General features: G+C 43.1%; 1 pseudogene; it reads right to left on the bottom strand.

Moving 5' to 3' along the window:
• Positions 1-2,312: 2,312 nt before the first annotated feature.
• LOC123738365 (adrenocorticotropic hormone receptor-like) lies at positions 2,313-3,869 on the bottom strand (annotated as a pseudogene).
• Positions 3,870-7,174: the final 3,305 nt, after the last annotated feature.

Raw genomic sequence — 7,174 nt, 5'->3', positions numbered from 1 at the left:
TGTATATAGTTATACATACTGTATAATATACAGTGCCTATCTATTCTGTATATAGTTATACATACTGTATAATATACAGTACTTATCTATTCTGTATATAGTTATGCATACTGTATAATATACAGTACTTATCTATTCTGTATATAGTTATACATACTGTATAATATACAGTACTTATCTATTCTGTATATAGTTATACATACTGTATAATATACAGTACTTATCTATTCTGTATATAGTTATACATACTGTATAATATACAGTACTTATCTATTCTGTATATAGTTAAATGTATTGTATAATATACAGTACTTATCTATTCTGTATATAGTTATACATACAGTATAATATACAGTACTTATCTATTCTGTATATAGTTAAATGTATTGTATAATATACAGTACTTATCTATTCTGTATATAGTTATACATACTGTATAATATACAGTACTTATCTATTCTGTATATAGTTATACATACTGTATAATATACAGTACTTATCTATTCTGTATATAGTTATACATACTGTATAATATACAGTACTTATCTATTCTGTATATAGTTATACATAATGTATAATATACAGTACTTATCTATTCTGTATATAGTTATACATACTGTATAATATACAGTACTTATCTATTCTGTATATAGTTATACATACTGTATAATATACAGTACTTATCTATTCTGTATATAGTTATACATACTGTATAATATACAGTACTTATCTATTCTGTATATAGTTATATATATTGTATAATATACAGTACTTATCTATTCTGTATATAGTTATACATACTGTATAATATACAGTACTTATCTATTCTGTATATAGTTATACATACTGTATAATATACAGTACTTATCTATTCTGTATATAGTTATACATACTGTATAATATACAGTACTTATCTATTCTGTATATAGTTATACATACTGTATAATATACAGTACTTATCTATTCTGTATATAGTTATACATACTGTATAATATACAGTACTTATCTATTCTGTATATAGTTAAATATACTGTATAATATACAGTAGTTATCTATTCTGTATATAGTTATACATACTGTATAATATACAGTAGTTATCTATTCTGTATATAGTTTTACATACTATATAATATACAGTACTTATCTATTCTGTATATAGTTATACATACTGTATAATATACAGTACTTATCTATTCTGTATATAGTTATACATACTGTATAATATACAGTACTTATCTCTTCTGTATATAGTTAAATGTATTGTATAATATACAGTACTTATCTATTCTGTATATAGTTATACATACTGTATAATATACAGTACTTATCTATTCTGTATATAGTTATACATACTGTATAATATACAGTACTTATCTATTCTGTATATAGTTATACATACTGTATAATATACAGTAGTTATCTATTCTGTATATAGTTATACATACTGTATAATATACAGTAGTTATCTATTCTGTATAAAGTTAAATGTACAGTTCACAAACCATCCTCATTTCCCCGTACAGACAGAGTGAATTACAAAATTGTGGACTTTATGGAAATTAATTGTTGACATGACTGACATGGTGAACTCCATGAAATATAATGTTTCCTGTATGTACTGTGGATTTCTGTACCGATGTTCTCTGCACACGTAAATAAAATGCCTTATTGTCCAAGTATAACATTTATTTATTTACCACCTTTAACCAAGGCCCTATTCCCCATATAGTGCCCTACCATTAACCAAGGCCCTATTCCCCATATAGTGCCCTACCTTTAACCAAGGCCCTATTCCCCATATAGTGCCCTACCTTTAACCAAGGCCCTATTCCCCATATAGTGCCCTACCATTAACCAAGGCCCTATTCCCCATATAGTGCCCTACCATTAACCAAGGCCCTATTCCCCATATAGTGCCCTACCTTTAACCAAGGCCGTATTCCCCATATAGTGCCCTACCTTTAACCAAGGCCCTATTCCCCATATAGTCCCCTACCTTTAACCAAGGCCCTATTCCCCATATAGTGCCCTACCTTTAACCAAGGCCCTATTCCCCATATAGTGCCCTACCTTTAACCAAGGCCCTATTCCCCATATAGTGCCCTACCTTTAACCAAGGCCCTATTCCCCATATAGTGCCCTACCTTTAACCAAGGCCCTATTCCCCATATAGTGCCCTACCTTTAACCAAGGCCCTATACCCCATATAGTGCCCTACCTTTAACCAAGGCCCTATTCCCCATATAGTCCACTACCTTTAACCAAGGCCCTATTCCCCATATAGTCCACTACCTTTAACCAAGGCCCTATTCCCCATATAGTGCCCTACCTTTAACCAAGGCCCTATTCCCCATATAGTGCCCTACCTTTAACCAAGGCCCTATACCCCATATAGTGCCCTACCTTTAACCAAGGCCCTATTCCCCATATAGTGCCCTACCTTTAACCAAGGCCCTATACCCCATATAGTGCCCTACCTTTAACCAAGGCCCACACACTGGTGGAAAGTTGTGCATTATCTAGGGAATTAGGGTCCAGCCAAAGCCCTTCATTGGAACAGAGCTTTGACCTTGTAGCAGAACGGTGAGTCTGAGCAGAGCAGCATCTTCCTGAAGGTGTGTCGTAGCTCTGCGCTGCGGAAGGCGTAGATGGCCGGGTCTACGGCGGCGTGACTCATCAGCAGAACCAAATTCAGCTGGAACAGAGAACGGTAGCACTCACAGTAAGGGTTCTCTACGCACACCATGAGGAGGAGGAGATGGAGGAAGAAAGGTGCCCAGCACACCACGAACACACCGAACAGCATGGTGAGCGTGAGAGCCCCCGGAGGCTGCGGTGAGGCGTGGCACTCCCGGGCAGCGCTGCAATCTTCCTGGCGTGGGACCGAGCCAACAGGAACATGTGGACGTAGAGGAAGAGGATGAGGAGCAGCGAGACGAGGAAGAGCACGATGAAAAAGATCTTGATGACCGCGGCGTCGCAGAACGCCACCATGACCGCCCCGGCGACGCCGCAAAGCGCCCAGATCCCCGCCAGGGCGGCGACGGCTCGCCTCATGGTCATGATGTTGTGGTAGCGCAGCGCGTGGAAGATGGTGACGTAGCGGTCCACAGCGATGGCCAGGAAGCTACAGATACAACCAATAAAGGACATGCAGAGCAGCGCGTCTATGACGTCGTCGACCCTCCGGACGGAGTCCCCTCGGGAGTCCAGTTGGCCGACGTCGCTGAACACCATCATCAGGGTCTCCCAGGTCTTGCAGAGGGAGGAGACGGTGTTGAACGTGGCCAGGCTACAGATAAACATGTACATCGGGGAGTGGAGGTTCTTGTTGCGCACCACGGCCAACACCACCAATAGGTTCTCACCGAGAGACACCATACCCAACACAAAGAACACCAGGTGGGGGACCTTCACCACCTGGCAGTCTGTGTGGTTGGACGGGAGAGCTGAGCCATCATTCATCATGGAGACCACAGACAGTGTCAGAGCAACGTCCAACAGCAGATCAGATCAGGGTGTTTCAGAGTAACGTCCAGAATAAATCAGATCAGAGTTTTTCAGAGTAACGTCCAGATCAGATCAGAACAGGGTGTTTCAGAGTAACGTCCAGATCAGATCAGAACAGGGCGTTTCATCTTTAATTCAGACAGTTGGTGGTACTGTCTCCTCAGCAGTGTGATGGCACTCTGAATGGACCTGCTGGGTGGTGGTTGGGTTGTGATGGATCACGTTAGTAGACCAGGTACTCTGGAGAGGAGGAGATGATTCTGGAGATGAGGAGATGATTCTGGAGAGGAGGAGATGATTCTAGAGAGGAGGAGATGATTCTGGAGAGGAGGAGATGATTCTGGAGAGGAGGAGATGATTCTGGAGAGGAGGAGATGATTCTGGAGAGGAGGAGATGATTCTAGAGAGGAGGAGATGATTCTGGAGAGGAGGAGATGATTCTGGAGAGGAGGAGATGATTCTGGAGAGGAGGAGATGATTCTAGAGAGGAGGAGATGATTCTAGAGAGGAGGAGATGATTCTAGAGAGGAGGAGATGATTCTAGAGAGGAGGAGATGATTCTGGAGAGGAGGAGATGATTCTAGAGAGGAGGAGATGATTCTAGAGAGGAGGAGATGATTCTAGAGAGGAGGAGATGATTCTAGAGAGGAGGAGATGATTCTAGAGAGGAGGAGATGATTCTGGAGAGGAGGAGATGATTCTAGAGAGGAGGAGATGATTCTAGAGAGGAGGAGATGATTCTAGAGAGGAGGAGATGATTCTAGAGAGGAGGAGATGATTCTGGAGAGGAGGAGATGACACCCACCTGTGGAAAGAACAAAAACATGAAAGAAATTACATCAAATTTAATTGAACACAAGATGAGATAATGGCCAGGACATCGTGATATACAGGCCTAAGGCCTTGCCATCGTGATATACAGGCCTAAGGCCTGTGTGTGTGTGTGTGTGTGTGTGTGTGTGTGTGTGTGTGTGTGTGTGTGTGTGTGTGTGTGTGTGTGTGTGTGTGTGTGTGGTGTGTGTGTGTGTGTGTGTGTGTGTGTGTGTGGTGTGTGTGTGTGTGTGGTGTGTGTGTGTGTGTGTGTGTGTGTGTGTGTGTGTGTGTGTGTGTGTGTGTGTGGTGTGTGTGTGTGGTGTGTGGTGTGTGTGGTGTGTGTGTGTGGTGTGTGGTGTGTGTGTGTGTGTGTGTGTACGCGTGTGTTTGTTATGTGTGTATGTATGTAGTGTATGTAGTGTATGTGCACGTGTGGGGAAGCCAAGACTCCTCCACTCCAAAGAAAAAACATATTACAGCATATGTGTTGTGATAATTGTGTTGTTTGCTCTATAACCTGTTAGTTCATATGCCTTGCCATCGTGATATATAGGCCTTGCCATCGTGATATATAGGCCTAAGGCCTTGCCATCGTGATATATAGGCCTAAGGCCTTGACATCGTGATATATAGGCCTTGCCATCGTGATATATAGGCCTTGCCATCGTGATATACAGGCCTAAGGCCTTGCCATCGTGATATATAGGCCTAAGGCCTTGCCATCGTGATATACAGGCCTTGCCATCGTGATATATAGGCCTAAGGCCTTGCCATAGTGATATATACGCCTAAGGCCTTGCCATCGTGATATATAGGCCTAAGGCCTTGCCATCGTGATATACAGGCCTAAGGCCTTGCCATCGTGATATATAGGCCTAAGGCCTTGCCATCGTGATATACAGGCCTAAGGCCTTGCCATCGTGATATACAGGCCTAAGGCCTTGCAATCGTGATATACAGGCCTTGCCATCGTGATATATAGGCCTAAGGCCTTGCCATCGTGATATATAGGCCTTGCCATCGTGATATATAGGCCTAAGGCCTTGCCATTGTGATATACAGGCCTTGCCATCGTGATATACAGGCCTAAGGCCTTGCCATCGTGATATACAGGCCTGAGGCCTTGCCATCGTGATATATAGGCCTAAGGCCATCGTGATATACAGGCCTAAGGCCTTGCCATCGTGATATACAGGCCTTGCCATCGTGATATATCGCCTAAGGCCTTGCCATCGTGATATATAGGCCTAAGGCCTTGCCATCGTGATATACAGGCCTTGCCATCGTGATATATAGGCCTAAGGCCTTGCCATCGTGATATACAGGCCTAAGGCCTTGCCATCGTGATATACAGGCCTAAGGCCTTGCAATCGTGATATACAGGCCTTGCCATCGTGATATATAGGCCTAAGGCCTTGCCATAGCGATATATACGCCTAAGGCCTTGCCATCGTGATATATAGGCCTAAGGCCTTGCCATCGTGATATACAGGCCTTGCCATCGTGATATATAGGCCTAAGGCCTTGCCATCGTGATATACAGGCCTAAGGCCTTGCCATCGTGATATACAGGCCTAAGGCCTTGCAATCGTGATATACAGGCCTTGCCATCGTGATATATAGGCCTAAGGCCTTGCCATAGTGATATATAGGCCTAAGGCCTTGCCATCGTGATATATAGGCCTTGCCATCGTGATATATAGGCCTAAGGCCTTGCCATCGTGATATACAGGCCTTGCCATCGTGATATACAGGCCTGAGGCCTTGCCATCGTGATATACAGGCCTGAGGCCTTGCCATCGTGATATACAGGCCTGAGGCCTTGCCATCGTGATATATAGGCCTAAGGCCTTGCCATCGTGATATACAGGCCTTGCCATCGTGATATACAGGCCTGAGGCCTTGCCATCGTGATATATAGGCCTGAGGCCTTGCCATCGTGATATACAGGCCTAAGGCCTTGACATCGTGATATACAGGCCTAAGGCCTTGACATCGTGATATATAGGCCTAAGGCCTTGCCATCGTGATATACAGGCCTAAGGCCTTGACATCGTGATATACAGGCCTAAGGCCTTGCCATCGTGATATATAGGCCTAAGGCCTTGCCATCGTGATATACAGGCCTAAGGCCTTGCCATCGTGATATACAGGCCTTGCCATCGTGATATATAGGCCTTGCCATCGTGATATATAGGCCTAAGGCCTTGACATCGTGATATATAGGCCTAAGGCCTTGCCATTGTGATATATAGGCCTAAGGCTGTTTCATCAGACCAGAGGACATTTCTCCTAAAAGTACGATCTTTGTCCCCATGTGCAGTTGCAAACCGTAGTCTGGCTTTTTTTAATGGCGGTTTTGGAGCAGAGGCTTCTTCCTTGCAGAGCGGCCTTTCAGGTTATGTCGATATAGGACTCGTTTTACTGTGGATATAGATACTTTTATACCTGTTTCCTCCAGCATCTTCACAAGGTCCTTTGCTGTTGTTCTGGGATTTATTTGCACTTTTCGCACCAAAGCACATTCATCTCTAGGAGACAGAACGCGTCTCCTTCCTGAGCGGTATGACGGCTGCGTGGTCCCATGGTGTTTATACTGGTGTACTATTGTTTGTACAGATGAACGTGGTACCTTCAGGCGTTTGGAAATTGCTCCCAGGGATGAACCAGACTTGTGGAGGTCTATAATTTTTTTTTCAAAGGTCTTGGCTGATTTATTTAGATTTTCCCAGGATGTCAAGCAAAGAGGCACTGAGAATTGACTCAAATGATGTCAATTAGCCTATCAGAAGCTTTTAAAGCCATGACATCATTTTCTGGAATTTTCCAAGCTGTTTAAAGGCAACTTAGT

The sequence above is a fragment of the Salmo salar genome, unplaced genomic scaffold (genome assembly GCF_905237065.1).
Source record: "Salmo salar unplaced genomic scaffold, Ssal_v3.1, whole genome shotgun sequence".
In the NCBI taxonomy this organism is placed as follows: domain Eukaryota; kingdom Metazoa; phylum Chordata; class Actinopteri; order Salmoniformes; family Salmonidae; genus Salmo; species Salmo salar.
Note: the sequence above shows the minus strand (reverse complement) of the source record. Positions and strands in the feature narration are given on the sequence as shown.